Here is a 20,726-nt window from a genome sequence, read left to right on the forward strand (position 1 = left end):
AACGGTCTAGGTGAACGAAATCCAAGAGAATTGGATAGAAGTGACCTGTGGGAGGTTCCAGTGGAAAATTCCCACTCTAGCAAATTGGTTCCACAATGACCACATTAGGACAACTGCTCACTTCAACCTAATTTATTGACGCAACTTCCCCAGGCAGCCTTGGACCAGCGCCAGTCCACGGCCCCTTGCTCGGCGCCAAGTCTCATGCATCTCCGGAGTCTCGGTAGCCAGTGCCCAGGACAGGATTCTGAGTGAATGACTGAAACTGGACCAGGCAAGCGCGTCCTCTTACTTCTACTTAGACGGCGCCCCCGAGATGCCGCCCTCCCTCACTTCGGTCAGGTCCTGCCAGTAACGCAGACCAGGGAGGCCTTCCCTGGTACCCCGCAGCACAGCAATGCCCGTTCCCCCACTTCCTGGCTCTCTGGCTTGGAGACATACACATTTTTTTTTTACATAACACTTATGACTACCTGATATCATGTACGTTTACCTGATGTTCACTCCTCGATCCGACTAGAACGTCAGCTCCGTGAGACAGGGACTTTGTCCTGTTCCGTGCTGTCCTCTAACACCAAGGACACCTGCCGCGTGGTGCACGCTCCACAAACGTCCATTGAACGAAAGGATGGCGCATGGATGACGCCCCACAGACCCAACGGGCGAGGAGGAAAGCCGAAGTCAGCCCCGAATGAGCACGTGCTTGGCTCACCCTTGCTGAGCGCTGCCGGCCGGGGTGCCTGCCCCCAGATGTCCCCCAGCCCCCTGGGTCTATGCTAGTCTAAAGGAAGGAGAGCTGCTGGGAGGAAGTCGGTTTTCACCTGACACCTCACATGACAAACAGTGGAACTGAAGGGCTGGGAGAGGCCTGGGCGGGGACATGGGGTATGACCGAGCGAGCCTTCCGGGGGCTGGGCTCCAAGGGCACTCTGGCTGAGGTGAGGCAGGGGTGCTGCTGGGTGCCAAGGAAGACACGCTCTGTTAGCAACTTCTCTCTTCTGTCACTGGCTGGGACTTAGGTGTGGACACACAAGGACCGTCTCTGGATTTCAGGCCCACGGCTCAAATGGGACACGGTGGAGGACAAAAGCTCTATTTCCATGGTTCTCGATAAGGCTGGACACGAAGAGAAGCTAACATTTTTTGAGGTCTAATGCAAACAAGAAACTACACCGATGCATTCCATCCTTTGATTCTTCCCACAAGCCCAGCCTACAGATTAGAACGTACTGTCCCCGTCCTACAGATGGGGAAATGGCAGATCGGGAATTTACAACGATCTAGGCAAAATCACTGCACTAAGAAATAGCAGGACTGAGATCTGAAGGCGAGTCTGTCTAATTCTGAAACTCGTCTCCTGCTCCCGAGTTAGGCTGTGGCTCAGAGAACCACGCTGGGGAGAGAAACCACCGGAGACAGAAGAAAGGGGGCCCAGGGCGGCCTCGTTCCCCACGAGGTCTGAGGAACAGGGGATAAGATGACGCTGGGAACGCAGGATTGGGAAATACCTTAGAAACCACCTGGTCTTACCTCCCATACTACTCTCAGCCTTACAACATACTGTGGTTTTAGTTTTCAAGGAAACTGAAGATAAAAAGAAGAACTTTAGGAGAGAACAGCGGCGGGCAACACCAGCCACCACTGAAGGGTAACAGGTGTGTGGCCAGCTCGGCGTATCGGCATCTCCTTAGCGACACTTGATCCTCTATGTGGGTCCCTGGGGCGGCTTAGAGGAGGGGTGTTGATATAACAGAGTCTGGGAGCGGAACCCTCAGTAGATCTTTAGTCATCGGGAAGGAATATCAGCTCATGTCAGGCCCAAATTCAATGAAGTTCAAGTAGATGCGACCCTCTCTTTGTGGACAGGAAGAAAAGTGTGCATAACCAATGGGAGGAGGTGGGAGAGGAGGGAGGGAGCAAGAGAAGTCCAACGTGCTGGTGGTGAGGCGAGAGGCGAGGGGAACGGGACCTGCAGCTCACGCGCCGCAGTGCTCTTGGGTGACAAGTTCACAGACTGAAGTTGTCTCTAAAATGGTTACAGCGAGTGAGATGCCAGCCAGACCTCTGTACGAGACCTCAAGTCCCTCCCAGATTGGCTACATGAGGACGTCTCCCCCTGCTTGGCTAGATCCGGGGGGGCAGCGAGGAACCCAGGTGTGCTTGATCCAAAATGGATTCTGCAAGAAAAAAGCAACCTAGAACGGCTCAGATATGCTCTCCTCCTGCGTGCAATTCGAAGCTACCCTAGTTCATGTCCTGACTCTCCAAATGTCAAGGTGGCTCCCACCCAGAATGCTCTTACAGAACCTAGGGTCCTTCACTTCAAAATTACAGTTACCCTGAAATGCATGTCAATTCTCAACTAGGTCCTTGTGTTCTGTTTGTCCTTTTCCATGGATGTGGCGCTAGGAGGCATGGCTTCCAGTCAAAGAGGACAAACCCGGGGAAATGCCCATCTGTCATACTCTGTGCGTGTGCATCCCGCCTTCCCCGCCCTGAAGGTGTTGGCTGTCACGTGCTGTTTGTCAGCACTAAGTCAGCTGTTTCTTACCTGGAAGAAGTTCTTGTGGTTCAGGTTCAGCAATCCAGGCTGAAGGACCGCACGGCTGAGCAGCCCTCGGGCAAGACGCGTCTGGCTCCCCGAATCAGGGCAGCGGCCCCCTGGAGTCCTGTGGTTTCTCTGTCCTTAAGTGAGTGATAATCTGCTAAAAGGAATGCAAGTCATGTTACTAGGAGAGGCCATTTCCTGTTCTCCTCTAACGATACTTTCTGTTGTTGTTGTTGTTAAGGAGAGCAGAGCCCCAGGATCACGGATTCCCAGGGCTGAGGGAGATCCATCGAGAGATCCACCGGATGACCTTGTCTCATGCTCCCATTTGGCAGCTGAGGAAACAGAGGCGCACAGAAGAGACGAGCCCCGCTCAAGGTTTGGTGACCTGGGAGAGGAGTCCAGATGAGAACGTGTCTCTGACTCTCCGGCCTTGGGATGTTTTAAGAAGCAGCCACATGGTCTGGCTGGCTTCTCCAACAACTGGCCGCTGACCCTGAATGGGAAGTCGCTTTCTCTTTAAAACAGATTTTCACAAAGGGAGGCGGCACGCTTTCCAGATTGCTGTTTGCGGCGTTTGACCCCGGGAGCTAAATGAGTAAAACAGCCCACCTCAGGCATGTGGTCGGGAGGGCTCTCCCAGTTTCCCTCAGAAAAATACTGCCATGGACCAGCGCGGGCCCTGAGCACGGAGGCGGGTGGGCCCTGTGCTTCAGGGCCGGGCACGTTTGTACCCAGCCGGTGGTGTCTCAGTGGGCCTCTCTCTGTCTCTCCGCTCTCCCTGTCTCTGTCTCTCCGCTCTCCCTGTCTCTGTCTCTCCGCTCTCCCTGTCTCGGTCTCTCTCTCCATATTTCAGGAAGATAGTAACGGACATGGGCTCTCCTCCCGTGGGTAGCATTGATTAGGTAATTTTTCTGGCTCCTGTGCATTTAAAGAGCCATTTCTGTGCAGAAACCCAAACCAAAAAAAAAAAAAAAGAATCTTGCATTCGTTACGCAAATATTGTCTGCCAGGCACACCATGCGAGTCCCACAGATCCTTTTCCTAATTTGTCCTCATAAATACAATCGACTGCATTTTCCCCAAGGGTTAGGGAACCACACTTCAGCCAGCTAGACGGTGGGCCGAGGCATGAAGAGAACACGGCGCAGAGTCATTAATAAACACATCTCACTCCCAAATCTGAGTGCTGCCCGTGAGCTGGACTGTGTGCATCTGGTTTCGTGCGGAGGCAGGAGGACATTCCCTGGGAGCTGTAGGTGGGGCGCGGGCACGGAGAGTGGTTCTAGGAGAGTCTCTGGGGCGGGCTCCGCAGGCCACGGCTCCCTGCCCGGCAGCTCACGTGCCCGCCAAGCTCAGCCCTGGCTCCAGCCCGGAGCAGCGGACAACCCGTGCGCCAGGAAATCGGGATGATCAATGCTCCACGCTTGTTCCTGTTCTCAGCCCAGCAGGCTCGGGCTGAGCGATGGGGTGGGGGTGGAGAAAGAGGAAGAGAAAACAGGAAGTGCTGGGGGGGCCGAGAAGGAAATGATAGAGAAAACACAGCAACTTTGAAAAGTCCTTGGCCTGGTGAGAAAGTGGCTCGGGCTGGCTCTGCCCTGGGGAAAAGCGGGTCACGGCGGCCGCAGGGAGGACGTGGGCGGTGCCCGGACATTTCCACCACAGAGCACGGCCCGGGCAAACGGGGCCCGGGACTGGCTGTCACCCATGGACAGCTGGGCACAGACACAGGACACAACAGGTTTCCTAAGAAGCATCCTAAGGTCAGACCGCGTCTCTCAGTCTGGCTGTGGCTGAGGCCCGGTGTGCCCTGCAAGGACCTGGAAACAGCAGAGGAGCTGTGGAAGCAATGGGGTGTCAGGGTGCTACCCACCCCCTTGCTCTCCTTCTCAAATGCCCCCTAAATTATAATCTGCTTTCAGCCATAGGACGGACTTGGTTCGCCCAACTGGGCCGGCAAGACTCCCATTTCTTCTATCACAAAGCTAAGAGGGTCAGGCCCGCGGAAAGGCGTCCCCTCCAGACCACGCGCGAGGTTCTGCCCGAGGCGTTTCCTACCCATTCCGTCCACTTCCCTTGCTCATAGACTCATAAAAGTCCTCCAACTCCCCACGGGCAACAAGAATGACAATCACCTGGTAAGCTGAACAACCACACAGACAACCCTAACAATAACCCAATCATGCTGCTGCGATACTAACACCAGCGATAGTGTAGGGCCCCCGATGGGTACCAGGAGGGGGCGGGGAGGGCACGGGCCCAAGCGGCCACTGTGCAGTACTCCCTCCCCAAGCAGTCACACTGAAAAGGCAAAGAAAGGGTTAGGCATTCAGGAAGGCAAACTAGGGGGCAGAAATAAGGACTAAAGTAAGGACGCTAGGAACACATGACACCTTCATTCCAAAGGCAGAGGAAAGAGGCACGTCTCTGGGAGGGAAAATGGAGAGGTGCTGAGCCAGCAAGACCAGAAACTTGGTCCACAGTTCCCCTTGGGTGGCAGCCCCCCTCCCCCAGTCAGCCAGCGTCAGTAATGACATCTGGCCTTGGTGCGTACGCAGTGTGGCTTGGCGGGAGGGAGCGGGAAGTAGGCTAGGCTGGGGAGGGGACGGAGGGAGGGCCCGAGGTGACAGAGTCCTCAGGGCAGGTGGACGGGACGGTGGCTTGAGAATCCAGTCCCATGTCAGAGGGGAAGGAACCACGGGACAGGTGGGCAAGCAAGGTGCTGTCCAAAGTCCCCCCCTCAAACACTGCACACCCTCCCGGGGGCACCCAGTTCCGGTTCCAGCCTCACGAAGACCTGGGGAGCAGGACAGGACAGAAATCACCCCTCCCCTTCAGAGGTGGAGAGATTAAAGCCAAAATTATAACAGTTACGGAACAATAATAATAATCATAATAATGCCATTTGTTGGCAGCCTATCATGTGTCAGGAAATAAACTCGATGCTTTGCCTAGGTTATTTTGTAATTACACCAACTCTGTGACGGCTGTGTCATGATTCCTCATTTATGGTTGAGCTACACTAAGTAATTTCCTAAAGTCTGAAAGCTGGTCAGCTACGAGAAAGGGTCTGAAGCATGGTCTGCGTGACATTTTGTCCCATGATGTCACCACCACGCGTGTTGGGAAGGGGTGACGTGCCCCACCCACGACCCGCAAAGGTGCTAACCCTCAGCCAACCTTTCTGCACACCAGGACAGCTTCTGTCTTCAACGCGTGGCCCATGTGCACACTCAGCGCCTGCAGTCACACACATCAGGGCGACCGTGGGATTCACCATCAAGCCTGAATGTGTGTGAGCGTGGAAAAGGAACCACTAACACCGCTGGGCCACCAGGCCTGACCCGGGCTGTCCCAGGCACACCGGACACACGGCCACCCTAGTACAATCCACACGCCCGGGGCCACTGTGCCTGTGGTGTGGAAACAGCACTGCCCTGGACAATCCCCTGCCTTCCATCCACACGAATATTCCTGTGCAGCACCCCTCCCCCTCTGTCCAGGTCTGCTGGGCTGGGCCCTGCATACAGAACAGGCCGACGGGACTGCTCATGAGGCAGCCACGCTACGCTGTGAGAGGCAAGAGTGTGACGCGTTAGCAACATATTTTCAAAGGACTGCCGGGTTCCCTGTACCCCGGCATCCGGAATCTGACTGCGCAGCTGTTCCAATAACCAGCCGGCCCCCCGGGGTGAGGACTCCTATCTACGGCCACCTAAGGCAGCTGGACAGGCAACCAGTGTGGGAAGCAGCTTCTGCTGCCCAGACCCCTGGAGACGCTGCAGGCCACCGTCAGGACACCAGACCCGCTTCCTAAGGGGCAGCCTGGCCTTCCTCCACTGCCAGCAGGCACTGCCCCTGCCCGGGGTGCGGAGCTGGGCCCCTGGCCGGGGATCTCCCCGAGCACCCACTGGCCCAGGGAGGACGGGGGCAGCCTCAGTGTGGGCTGGGTCTTGCCGTTTCCCCAAGAATCTGCCTTCTTAAGAATCTCTGACCAAGGAGAGAAAAGAATCCGCTATTCCGAAACCAGGAAGGAGTCGGGACTCAAGCTCACGCAGCGACAGGTGGAGTGAATGCCGAGGAGAAGGCGGGGCCTCTCCGCTGTCGGCAGGGCCGCCCTGCGCTCGCTGGGTCACGGAGCAGCACAGGGCCTGTCTGGGTTCTTGCAGAAGCTCCCGGGTCTGAGCCCCGGGCAGCCAGGGGGCTCTGCAGGCTCCGGGCCTCGCCCTGCACTAACACAGCCAGGCTCTTCGTGTTTTCTATGGGAGCTTCTCCAAGTGGTCATGTTTGATAAAGAGGTGAGACCCTTTTCCCATATTAGGTCACCTTCGCAGGGTGTGGTGTGCAGGGCACGGACTCCTTTTTTGGAGGTGCCGCATTCAACCACTGCTGCTATCAGTATTAGCATTACTGCTACTATTATTATCACTGATATTATTCAGGAGATACCTCTGTCCTGGAGATGGAAGGGACTTGGCTACTCAGCAGGCAGGTGGAGAAGCCAGGACCAGGCACAGCTGTCCCCACAGACCCAGTCTCTTCCATGGCAGCGGGCCGGGAACCTGCCGCCGGGAGCCTGACCTGGGAGCGGCCTGGAGGCCGGCGTGGCCTGGGCTCAGGCAGCCCTAGACCGTCAGAGGTCAAGGAGTGGGCGACGGTGGTGGCCCAGGAGGACCTCAGGCTTCCTCGCTGGGCACTGCCTATGCCCCAGGCACTGTGCTGGGCACCATGTGACTGTCTCCCTTGGCCCTCGTATCAACCCCACTGAAAATGGTGGTTCTCACATTAGCCACATCCTACAGAGGAGGGACTGGAGAGGGGCTCAGAGAGGCTGAGGGACCAGCCCACGGTTAACAGCACACGTTCATGAGTCAGTAGTCCAGCATCTGAAGCCAAGTTCAATCTCGTGGTCTGCTGGCCAACCACTCCTCCACAGAGGGCCTCGGACTCCCAGCGGGGGTATCTGACACAGGCTGGGAGGGCAGGGGCCAGTGGCGAGGGGTACAGAACCTGGACAAGAACCCAGGTCTCTGGGCCGAAGCTCACCTTGGCTCGGTCTGCCAGGGCTGTGGTTGAACAGGTCCTGAGGTCTGTCCCATCCCACCCACACAGCCGTGAGGGTCATCACCTCCCTGTGCACGGCAGGAGCACTCCAGCCAAACTGGCAGATGAGTTCCGAAAAGCCCACCCAGTTTTTCAAGGAGCGCAGCTGCCCTGGTAGATGCCTTCTCTTCAGGCCGTATTTCTCGGTTACATCAGGTCCTCCTCCGGGGTGGGGCGTGGGAGACACTCTAGAAATCAAATGTCGCTACCCTGCTCTCTCTGACAACCCCAAACATCAGAACAACTAAACCTCAGACAGCCTGGGCATTGCATGCTCCCTCCTCTCTTCCCAAGCCTCCGACTTCAGGAGTGTCGCCTGAACAGCCTAACAGGTTTGCAGCTGGGGGTCAGCAGCTGCCTGGGCTCCATCGGGCAGGCAGCAGTAAGACAGAGACGAAGAAGTGCAAACTGCCGGTTACAAAAATCGTCACGGGAATGTAAAGTACAGCACAGGGAACAGTCAGTGACACCGTGATAACTATGTAAGGTGTCAGACCAGTGCTAGACGTATGGGGGGGTGTCCCTTCGTGATGTATATAATTGTCTAATCACTGTGGTGTGCACCTAAAACTAATATACTACTGTATGTTAACTATAATTGAAAAAGAAATTTTAAAAACTGTGAAAGACAGAAATAAACACAGCTCAGGCTGCAGAGGCCATGCCTGGACCCAAGCCAGGACGATACCCGCACGGTGCCTTGATGTAGCAGGAATGCTTCATAGGAGGCCAGGAGCCTGGGTCTGCCCCCAGCTTGGCCTTGGCTGGGCTATGTGACCTTCACTCCTGCATTTCTTCTCCCTGATCTTCAGATGCACAGCCTGTGAAATGCAGATCTCACAAGGAATGCCCGCCCCAGCACGCCGCTTTGGACTTCTCTGGAGACCCAAGGAGCGTTCTCTTCTAAAGTACGTTAGCTAGCTGCCCTGGCCAGTTTGGCTCAGCGGTTAGAGCGTCGGCCTGCGGTCCTGAGAGACCCGGGTTCGGTTCCCGCTAAGGGCACGTACCTCGGTTGCAGTTTGTCGGTTGTGCGAGTGGCAGCCACTCGATATGTTCCTTTCACATCGATGTTTCTCTCTCTCTCTCTGTTCCTCTCTCTCCCTCCCACTCTACCTGAACAAAAAATGGAAAAATGTCCTCAGGTGAGGATACAAAAAAAAAAAAAAAAAAAAATAAAGTACGTTAGCTATTTGCCATCACGTTCTATCTCTGCCAACGGACGGAAACTTGTCTGAGAGGAGGGGAATGTCTCACTCATCCAGAGCCCCGCACAAATGAGGAGCGTTGAGGGTTCGATCTGTAAAATTCAGCTTCCTTGAGGGCAGTGAACAGATTGGTGTGGCAGGGACACGGCGGACAGAGAGGCCGGTGTCCAGCTGTGCAGGACTTTACATGCTTCGATGCTCATCAGTCAGCTAGTGTAGCAAAGGCTTTTCTAAGAATTAGGAGGAGGAGGAGGCTGTGGAAAGAGTCTGGGGTCTAGAGCCCAACATGTATGAACAGTGACTTCTTTGAGCCTTGGCTGTTCTGTCTCTATAATGGGAATATTAGCTCTGTTTCGGGTCGTTAGGGTTACCCAGTGTTCAAAGTGGTGGCCAATGCAGTACTTGGTGCCTATGTGAACTCCAGCAAATACAACTGCCCCTAAGACAAGGCTGAGTGGCACAGACAGAAAGTGCTGCCCTGGGCTGGCAGAGTACATCGTTGTTGTGCAAGTGCAAGACCAGGGCTGCCTGGGAGAGAGAAACTGAGACATGGTGGCAGGGCCAGACGGCACTGAGCACAATCTGAGAGCCAGTCTGGCTGCGCCATTTGTTGCCCAGGCTCCTGGTGACCCTGGTGTGCTGCAGAGATCCGCACACACGTGCAGCATCATGCGCCCAACACCATAGAGTGTGACATGGTAAACACCACCCAAGTGCCACCAACCACCTGTGAGCTCCCCAGGAGCCCCGGGCCTACAGTGCCACCAACAAAGGCCACCTCTGGGGTGGCTTCTACGCACTGGGTGTTCTGTCAAGACCACACATGTCCATGAGGCTGGTGAATGGCAAAACACTGTGGCCTGAAAAGAAGGCCATCTGGGCTCCTGACCTTAAACATTATTCTAAATATTTTTTAATTTATTGTTTTTTGTTTTTTGTTTTTTTTGAGAGAGATAGACCTGTTGTCCCACTTATTCACTTATTTATGCATTCACTGGTTGATTCTTTTTTTGTTGTTGTTGTTAATCCTCACCTGATGATATTTCCCACTGACTTTTAGACAGAGTGGAGGGGAGGAAGGGACAGAGAGAGAGAGAGAAACATCGATGTGAGAGAGACACATTGCTTGGTTGCCTCCTATATGACCCCAACTGGGGCCTGGGATCAAACCTGAAACCTAGATATGTACCCTTGACTGGGAATCAAACCCGAGACGCGTCAGTCCGCAGGTCGAGGCTCCAACTGCTGAGCCAAACCAGCCAGGGCATTGGTTGATTCTTGTATGTGCCCTGACCAGAGATCCAACCTGCAACCTTGGTGGATCGGGGGGACGCTCTACCCAACTGAGCCGCCCTGCCAGGGCCTGCTTTGCCCTGCCACCCGATGAAGTGGACTTTGGAACTCGGGACCCTCAATGTCAAGAACAGCCCTTCCACAACGGGTGTCTGTACAAACGGAACCCACCACAGACACTGCCTTTTGAGAAAGCAGTTTTCTACAGCACGGGCTCCTGCTGACACAAACCCCAGGAAGTGGAAGCTCTCCTGCAGAGGGCCCCACTCTCATGCAGCAGGGATGCGTGGAGCCCAGAGGTAGCGGGGTTCCAGTTTGCACCCCACGGATTGGCTGTGCAACCTTGCGTGAGTCGCTTTCCTCCTCTGGGCTCAGTTTCTCACGTGAGCCTCGGAGGAGATGACATCTAGCTCGTCCCACTCCCAGCAAACTCTGCTTTACCTCACAGTACCAGCTTGTGTACCCGAAGCTCCGAGGCAGCCGTCCTTCACCTCCGGGGACACTCTCACGAAGCAGCGTGGGAGAAACGGGGACTTTCCATTATGCTCAGTAAGGGGAGAGAGCCGGAGACGACACGAGGAAGAACGATGGAGAAGGGACCTCTGACAGCTGGGAGCTGGCTTATCTATGCCTAGTCGCTGAGGTCGGTCACCCCGGCCCGGGCAGGCAAACACTGGCGACCGCATGAGATAACGGCACAGCTGCTCCCGGTCCAGGGTGGTGGCTGCGAGGCCAATCGAGTGTCTGATCAGCATTCAGGTCGCATTCACCCTCAAGGCTCAAGGCCATTCTGCTTCCCCCACACACCCTGCGCTTGGCCATGGGACACAGAGAGGTGGGGGCTGTGGACAGGGCAATGCTGGGGATTAGCTCCCCGCAGAAATCAGCTACAGAAAGTGTACTTTCCCTGTGAAAACCACCACTGTCTACCAGAATCCATATCCCTGAGGTTAGCGTCCAAGTCCATGCGAATGGAGAGCCATCCTTTCTATATATGCTTTCCATTTAAGCCCCACGTGACTGACTGCAGCTTCGTGTTTTCTTGCCCTGATAGGCAAACAGATTTAGACCTCCATACATCTCCACTCTTCCTGTCATCTGTCAAGGCCAGCAGCAGCCTCACCTCCTCCAGGAAGTCCTCTCTGATATGCGGACACCTCCCTTCACACTGACCTCTCCTTCTCTGAACTCTCTCAGCACTTTCTATCTGCACCACTCAGCACGTGGCACCCACGGGTCACCTCATCACTGTTTGACTACACAGTCGCAACAACCTCCTAACTGGTTCATCCTGCCCGCACTCTAGCCCAGTGCTCTGTAGAGAGAACTTTCTAAGGTTCACCTCTGATGATGCATCTTCTCTGCTTAAAACCCTTCAAGTATTTCCCATGACCTCTGGGATCGAATCCAAACGCCACAGCATGCTCCCGCCCCTCCGCTGGGGCTCTCCCCATCCAATCACCCCTACCTACTCCCTGGGGAGGCACCGAATGTGGGACGAGAAACCAGGTCTCCTGGCAACTAGAGGAGGGTTCTTCCCGCAGTGCCAGGCTCTCCCAGGTCTAATGCTGGACCACAGAGAAGACAGTTAGGAGCACATGGCACAGAACCATGGCCAAGGTCAAAAACACAAGACCAGTTTAGTCCTCAGGCTTGATGAGTTTTCAATATTATGACGACCAGCCAATCCACCAAATAACCAACTGTGAGAGTAGGCACTGAAGACTCAGACATAAGATGGTCTATTTGCTTTTTTCATCAACAGTGAGAAGATTATTATTTCTCCTTTCACGCATGTGGATTCTGAGGCTTATATCTGGATCGAAACTCCAGCCAAGACCTTTCTCCTACACTCTGTGTAACATAGCATATCCGTCAGCCCGCCAGCTCTCACGTTCTTGTATCTTCAAGCACCACATGCTCAACATATCTCATGCTGAACAACAGCCCTTAGTTCCTGCCCAGAGGCTCATGCTGTCCAGGAGATCTTACTGATGAGCTCGCTCAGGATCCTACTCTAAGACTAGAACTACCCTACTGCTCCTGCGGCCCTTTAGATAGAAAGATTAGGAAAAGAAATATTCCTTCAACAAAAATGGGTGTAACAGCTCTATACTTATACAAACCGATGATCAGAAACCCTTACCAGGCTAATGCTTCCCCATCATACCTCACAGTAGCAAGCATGTGGGGTGATGAGAGAACAAGGTCCAGAGGAAGCAAGAAGAATATCTGAGCAAAGTACACATGGAGACAGTGGTGTCCTGGAGCCGGGGACACTGGCCTGCGAGAGCCAATCATACGTACTTCCTCCCAGCTTCACACTCAGGGAGGACTGATAAGTAGAAACCTAGCATTGTGGGAGTATTTACACCGTGAAATTGGCAAACACTCCTAATAAGGTGTGTTTCGTTTTTCCCCCCCGAGAATCAGTTCTGAAACATTCACCGGCCCACCACTAGATGGATGCACGTGAAGGACACTGGGCTGGGAAGACGGGACATTTAAATTGCAGCTGTAGCTCTGCCTCCAACTCACTGTTTAACGGGTAAGTTTATTCTCTGTCTGGTCCTCAATTACCTTAACGCAGGGGAGCAAGAATCCTTGCTTCCCTTACACAACTACATAAACTAAGCCAGTGGACAGAGGGTGATTCAGTCAATGTGAAGTCATGCGGTCACGCCGGGCCAGGTCTGCAGACGTTTGGCCAGGTCTGGGCCAGGTGGTCCCAGCTGAACTGCGAGTGTGGCTGGCACCCAGGGATTCTGTGACCATCCTGCAACGCGTAGACAATCCCCGCAACAAAGGCTTATCCGGCCCAAGACGTCAGTAGTGCCGAGGCGGAGAAACCCTGATCTAAAGATACTCAAGCACAGCGGCCAATTCAAGTTCCTCGAACACATCAGCGTCCAGGAGAAAAAGAAAGGGAATCGGTCAGCTGTCTGGAACCCTGGCGGCCGTGGCAGAGCCGGGGGAGGTCGGCTCCAGCCGACCCCGCAGGAGTCAGTCAGAGGTCTCGCCCTGACATGGTGTCGGCACGCGGGAGGTGCGCGGTCACGGTCTGGGAAGACCAGATGGGCCCGTGGAAACCGGCATGTGCTTCGTCTAGCAGGCCCCCACTTCAGGCCCCCCCAGATGACAACAGGTAGAGGAATCTGACAAGTGTGATCTCACCTCCTCTGCGAGGAACACGGAGAAGCGTCGTGACATTGCAGCCCTGGAGCCTGCACTTAGACAAATGATCGCCGGCCTGGGGATCGCGGGCCGGTCGGAGGAGCCATCTCCTTTAAGTCCCTTTCTGTTAGGAGCCGAGACGTCCTGAAAGGTGAGGTTTTCAAGCCCCCCTCTGGGGAGGCAGCTGTTCAAAGCACACAGCAGGCAGCCTTGTTTCTGACACATTCAAAAACCACTTCTTTTGTCGACAATCTTTTATCCCTTGTACCACTTGGGGCAGAAAATACATTTAGCGCAAACCACCCGGAGCGGAAACAGCACGGGTAGGAAACACCCTGGGGTCGCGGCCCCGTGGGAACCACATCAGACTCCGAGAGGCGCACACAGCGCAGGAACGAGGGAAAGAGCCCTGACTCCGAACACCCGACTGGCCCTGCAGTCAGGGCGCTGCGAGGGGCGCCATGAGCCACAAGCCTCTCCCCGAAGCCCCCTGCCAGGGTCCCCCTTCCCCAGCCTCACACCGGGAGCGGCAGATTTCTCCAGGAGAAGATGATAGGACACAGGACCTCCCTCGGTGTCTCCCCGAAGATCTGAATCTCCCCGTAAACCATCTGACTCACAAAGCCTTTTAATTAAAAGCCCAAGGGCTCAGAGCTAGTTCTAGACATGCAGGACCCAGTGGCTTCCCAGGCACCAGCACATCAAGCAGAACAAAGATATGATTTGCCTGCCTGGTCTGTGATTGACAGCTCACTCAGCTCTAGGAGACACACAGAATGCCAGAGCTGGAAGCCACTGGGGCAACTGTGTGCCCGGCCCCCACTTCAAAGAGGAGGGGCTGTGGCCCAGGGGGGAGGCCCTGCCCCCAGGCTGCTCTGGGGTTCCTCCCTGGCCCCCAGTCAAATGCAGATGTTGTGCCAGAAGTGGGGTGTTTTCGGTCAGGTCTCCCAAGGCTCCGCTCCAAGGCTTATGTAGAGCCAGGAACAAGCTGGTTACAATCCAGGTAGGACCTGGGGCCAGAGGGTGGAAGTGAGACAGCTTCAGAGAGATACAGTTCAGAACAATCACGTCCTCAGGACTAGCTCTACCCTTGGCTGAGCTCAGCCCCTCCATCCTTCACTCGTCTCGTCCACAACTTTGCAACAGGCTCTTATCTTTCCTGTGATGGAGGGACCGGAGCCCGTGCTAAGAAGAGTGAAGCAATGCCACAGAGGCGAAACAGCTCATGAATTCCTTTGGTTCTGATGTTCCTGCCTTAGATACACTCTCTATTTTTAATTTAAAGTTGTACAGTCCAAAGCAGAAATACAATAAATCCTTCGGTCGTGGCAAAATCATTTTGCTATTTTATTAATCATTTCCTGATTTATTAAATTGCAAGCTTGACTTTTTTTTTCGTACCAATAATGGCCAATATTTCTGAATATCCTTTATGTACCAAATGCTTTACATAATAATCTCTCATTATTAAAAAATAGCTATACATAACCTCACCCTCTCTCTCCTTTTACTGATTCAGACACAAAGGCTCAGAGCGTTAAGGTGAATTTCCTGAGATCGCACAGCCCCTCAGTAGCAGAATTGGGATTCTCACGTAGGTCTGTCTGACTCTTGAATTTTGCGTTCCTTCAACCCTAACGGCCTGCTTGTTCCCCAGGGACCTGTTGACTCAGCATTAGGGACTTGGTGGACCAACCTCCTTCTTAATGGTGTCCACTGGACACAGTGTCCAGGACTGGGTCCACAGAGGTATGAACGGGGCAGCGGACGTGACTTCATTTTGGAGTCTGAATGCAGCCACACACCTGAATGGCATGCAGGACAGTCACCAAACTCTACCTGGTGGGTGGAGTCCTTGCTGGGGTGCATCCAGAGGGACAGGAATAGGCAGGAAGAGCCCCAGCGAGGCCCACCCTGCAGCCGATCTCTAGCTTCCTGTGTTTCTTCTACTTTGCAGATGAAGATTCCGAGAACCAAGGGCAGACCTTGCTCGTGTTTACTAGCAGTTCATGAGCTAGCAGAAAAAAATAAATACATACAACAACAATGAAAAGACATATGCTCCTCAATTTACAATGGGGTTACATGCTGATAAACCACTCGTTAACTTGAAAATCGCGTACGTTGAAAATGCATTTCGTACACCTAACCTAATGAGCGTCATAGCTTAGCCTAGCTTGCCTTAAATGTGTTTGGGACACTTACATCTGCCTACAGGTGGGCAAAATCTGGTACCACAAAGTTCATTTTATAAAAAAGTGCTGACTATCTCATGGAATGTATCATGCCTGTTGCTTCTGCACCATCAAGTTGAACACTGGTAATTCGAGCCCTCAGGAGTCAGGGACGAGGTGCACGAGTGGCCGCTGGGGTCACGGGAAACAGGCTGATGTGGAATCACCAGCGGGCACCTAACCTCACCCGCCTGTGGGCATCTGGTGGATGAAGGCTCCTGGAAAGGTCAATGCCTGAGCTGGGTCTGGAATCCACACAGGACTTAGCGGGGCACACAGGCAGGGTCATGAGAATGGGCATGGGCAAGGACGGTACTCAGGCAGAGGTTACAAGGCAATGAGAACGAACAAGAGAGAGGAAGGTCCGGAAGAAGGGAACTACACGAAGTTGCATGGCTGGATGTAAGAAAATGACGTGTGGGGTGGGACAGAAGCGTGGACCAAAATGGGAGGCAGAGGCTGAGTCGAAACACTGGGCCAGCCAAGCCTCACGAGGCATCGACGCTCTAATGGGGGCTGGATCACAGGGCTTACCTTCTGCTGTCTGACAGTGACGGAGTGGCACTTTGTATCACGTACACACATACCCCACCCCTGCAGTGGTAGTGAGCTTCGTCAAGTTACTTCTCTACTCTGGCTTTACTTATCTTGTCTCTAAAATGGGAAAAACATGATGTCCCCTCCATATCCCAGAAGCATTATAAGAATAAAGGGAGATGGTGTATGAAAGGACTCTTAGAGATTAGAAGATGAGAAACCTACATGGAGAACGACGCATGACTTCTCTGAACCGTCTAAAGCAGGGCGCAGCGCTGGAAAACACCCCCCCCTCCCCCCGCCCCAAGAACACATGGGGAGGGGATAAGGGCGCATGGAGCCGAGCCCGCTGCTGCCACTGTGGGTGTCCTGCCAGGAGGGCTGTTCCGGGCATGGCTTGCCCTGGGAGCCCGTGTTCTGGGCTAACTTTCCGATCCGTGCAATAGCCTGTAAGGTGGTGAGAAACCAACCCCCAAGAGCCCACCTCTTCTATTCATCTAGCTAATGTTTCAATTTCAGATAAAAGGGTTATTTTCACAGCACCCTCCTTGAATCCTAGCGAATGCATAGATGTCTAGAGCATGTCTGCTATTCAGGTGAGATGACAGGGTCTCTGGCATGGCAGTGGGCACAGAAATGCCCGGTTGAGCTGATTCCTCCCTCAATCTGCCAGGCTCTGTGGATGTCTGACTTGTGCTGAAATCGGGCAAGACAAAGCTCCCCGGGCAGACTGCCCGCCGAGTACCTGGAGCGCAGGCCAGCGTCGGGGATAAAGCTCCCTTCAGAGGAACCTTTTCCAGCCATTGCACAATTGCCTTTCTTAGCATAATGCCTCCTCCTGCAGTTTGTAAAACACTTTCCTTTTCCATCTCAGGAAGAATGCAAGGACAGAAGTTGTTGCCACTGGCGGGGGTGGGGGTGGGGGTCCTGTAAAATTTAAACCATGGGGCATTTGTTCAAGGCTCCTGGGTAATGATGTCTCTTGATATATAATTCATGATCGCCTTAAAGCTTGGCCTACTTTGACACAAAGATCATATATTTTGGAGATGTCAGGAAGGGGGAAGGGAGAAAATCACTTTTAAATGGATCTTCTGTGTTTGCCTTTTGAGTAAAGCGAGACAATATTTCGGACTATTCTTTTCTATCACACCGTATTCCCTTTAAAAGCCTTTTATTTGACTTTTCTCTCTCTTAAATTGAAGAGGCAGCATCCCATCCCGTTTCAGTTTTATCTTCTGTAACACTAGATAAAAGATGGGGCTGAATCCATCTGTTAGCACATGCAGGCTGCAAACTGTGTGAGAGCACACACACACACACACACACACACTCCTTGCACAAAGGGGAAAAAATATCCACACTTTAAAAAAAATTATCATCAGCCACCCTACCCAATGCCGACCAGATAGCAGCACTTTTATCCTTTTATGGGCAAATTCAGCAGGAAGCCAGCCTTGCCACAAAGGCTGTTCCCCCAACACTGCCACACGAATGTGGATGCTGGGACTGGCTGCCGGCCAGGCCCCTCCCCCACAGCCGGGGGTTCCAATCTCACGGAAATCAGTGATGGTCCCCCTGGGTGCCATTACCTGCCATGTCTCAGCCCACCCGAGCCGATGCTGAATCACAGAGCAGCTAGAGAGTTTCCATCCCCCCGTACAAAGGCCATGCTCATGGGGCTGGATTGTCTGGGGGAAATGAGCAGGCAGGCTGCCTGGGCACATCTGAGTCGTTTGGCATTTTCTACAGCACTGCTGGTCGGGGTGGTACCGTGAACTGCCTCTCTGGGCTTTGAGAACTGCTTTTGCTCAATAATTCCTGAAAATGCTGTATGCAGCCCGTCAGCTCTGACGCACCGGTGAGCCGAGGCCGGAAGCTGGAGGTGGCTGGGATGGGCCTCGCCAGCATTCCCAGTGGGCGCGGTGGCGTGGACAGTTCTAAATGCTCAGAGTTCCTTTGTTTCTTACATGCAGCAGCCTCGTGAATCACCGAATTCTAAAAGTCAGCAAGCTTCAATTCATTAGCGAGCGAAGCCTGAACAATCGCAGTTTGGAAGAGGACAGGGGGTGGAGGGGACAGGGGACCACCTAAGCCACTGCACTTCAAAAGGATTATGTGGTTTTTAGGGAGGACTCAGGACTGAAGCTATGCTCCCCGCAGCAGCCTGCACACCAGAGTACCATGTCCTTCCATTTCAGCTCCTGCGATGTCCCTCGTCACCTCTCCTCTCCCCTCCCACAGCCGCTGCCCTAATTTAGGCCTTATTATCTTCGTCCAGATGGTTCTGCACACGCAGCCAGATGACTCTTCCCAAAGGAGTACAGCTATTGCTGTGCCACTCCATGGTTCAAAAGCCATGATTTCCCCATTGGCTAAGAAATAAAGCCCAGCCTTAGAGGCTCTCGTCATCAGGTCGCAGCCATAATTCTACACTCATCTTTCTTTTCCTCCCATGCATGCCCTCAAGCTCACCGCCTCCTCCCTAGCTGACCCATCTGCATGGCCTTGCTCTTCTATTTCTCTAAAATAAAGTCTTCTCTTCACCCCACCTCCTTAATTCCAAATCTTATTCATCCTATAAGACCAAATTCAAAGGCACTTCAGCCATGGACTCAACCTTGACTCCCAAGGGAAATGTCTCTGTCCTTTGAATGCTCATCATTTTACTGTATCTCGGTAGATTTCCTTTGCTATAAGGGATTCTACACACCTTGTTTTTTTGCTTCCACTGCAAGGTATCTGAAGGCAGAGGAGTGCCCAACTGACCTTAGCATATTCATTCTAGATAGGGGGCTCTCTTATGCAAAGTCCGTGAGGCTGGCTCCAGGATTGCGGACATACAGCTATTTTGTGGGAGGCACAGCCATCTACGCAGATCATTTCACTGTGTGCAGAAGAACATCACCAAAGGAGCATACAGAATGCAGAAGAGGCAAGCTGGGCGGGCTGGGGCCCCAGGTGGATAACACTAATGACCTCCATGATGCTAAAGCCAACAGTCAATTCTCAGTCTTCATCTTTCTGAGACCATCAGCAATCTTGACACAAATGAGTCATCCTTACTTCTAGAAAAATCTTACTTACTTGATTTCTAAGAGGTCGCAGCTTCTTATTTTTCCCTCCTAGTTAATGTCTACTCCTTCTCAGTCTCCGTGACTGGTTCCCCCTTTTCCCCAAAACATTTGACATTGGCCTTTCCTGGGACTCAGGTCTTCAGTCTCCTCCTTCTCTATCAAGACTCCCTCCTTGGGTGATATCACCCAGTTTCATAGCTTAAATGTCACCCACGTTGTGATAAATCTCAAATTCATATTCCCAGCTTGGACCTCTCCTGTGCTTGCAATAACTGAGTTTACTCAAAATCTACACTTGGATGCCTGACGCGAGCTCCACATGGTGGCCTCAGATTGAACCCGTCTCCCCTCCCAACCCTGCTTCATCCCCAGTGTTTCTCATCTCAGCTAATGGCAATTCCATCCTTCCAGTTTTTTAGGACAAAACATTGAGTCATCTTAGCCTCCTCTTCATTTCATGTCCCACATCCAATCCTTCCGGGAATTCTTCTGGCTTTACCTTTAAAATATATCTAGCACAGATGAAAATATATCCCCCTTTCTCTGCTCCATTTTCCCCACTGCTCCTTTGATCTTCTAATATACTAAACGACAATGAATACCACTTTGTGACACTTACCTGAGTCATTGTCAGATCGTATTATTATTTATTCTTTTGTTATCTAATTTCTGTCCACTGATGTATCCCCAGCGCCTAAAACTCTGCATGGCACAAAGTAGGCATTCGACAGATGTGTTGAATGCTTGAATGAATGACTTTAGCCGATGATCTCTGAACTATAATTTAAGAAATAAATAGCTTTTAGCCACAGAGAAAGGCAGCCGCTAGGCATGTGTAGGCAGGAGGAACACATGAAGCAAAGGCCTAGAGACACAACCTTCCCCAACGTCTTAAGGTGCACCAGTGTCCCCAAAGCCTGCCTGAATTATACCAAACCACTAAGGAAGGAGAGCTGAGCTGTTTCCAACTTGTCCAGACCAGCCAAGGAATGTTTCAAGGGACTTCAACAGACAATACTTTTTTTGTAAGATAGACAGTCAAAATGGAAACGAAACACCCAGGTTGGTAAATAACTGTGTGGAAACATTCCTTGACAATTGTTTTTCATTACATATTTTCCTAAAATATTACAAAGATAACATCCTTAGTTTCTATCTAGATTCACCCACAGGACCAGGCCAGGCCAGTCTTTCTCTCTGTCATACCCTCAGCATCCACCCAGACATAGTGTTTTAAAATTATTTGTTCAATGAATGAAGAAGTGAATGAATGCCTTCGTGTCTCCTGCTAGGGCTAGTTCCAGGGTGTGAGAAGATAATCTGAGAAACAACTCTGCAGTAAACGTGTTTCCGAGACAGAAAATGCATTAGCTCTCACTTTGCCCCCAGTGTCTAGCATAGTGCCCGCTTCCAGCAGACAGTCAATGAGGATGTAATGCCTACAAGTCAAGTTCATCCCCGTGGACTGGAACTGGTACAGGACGCTGATGTACACCCCTCTCTTGACTCTCTGTGCCAGGGTCTCAGCATCCTCTACTCTGTTGCTATGATCTGA

At 52.8% G+C, this 20,726-nt stretch overlaps 1 protein-coding gene across 3 annotated transcripts in view; it reads right to left on the bottom strand.

Moving 5' to 3' along the window:
• CYRIA (CYFIP related Rac1 interactor A) overlaps positions 1 to 20,726 on the bottom strand; it is a 92,533-nt gene that overhangs the window by 47,843 nt on the left and 23,964 nt on the right. Inside the window, exons 1-2 of one of the 3 annotated variants that reach the window (XM_036262329.1) lie at positions 3,723 to 3,908; positions 2,552 to 2,702 (exon numbers count right to left, since the gene is read on the bottom strand). The gene's annotated coding sequence lies outside the window, so the exon portion shown is untranslated. Of the gene's footprint in view, positions 1 to 2,551; positions 2,706 to 3,722; positions 3,909 to 20,726 lie in introns of those variants that run through there. The other 2 variants (XM_036262328.1, XM_036262327.1) reach the window with 2 other exon arrangements.

Source organism: Molossus molossus, unplaced genomic scaffold, assembly GCF_014108415.1.
Source record: "Molossus molossus isolate mMolMol1 unplaced genomic scaffold, mMolMol1.p scaffold_m16_p_15, whole genome shotgun sequence".
NCBI lineage: Eukaryota > Metazoa > Chordata > Mammalia > Chiroptera > Molossidae > Molossus > Molossus molossus.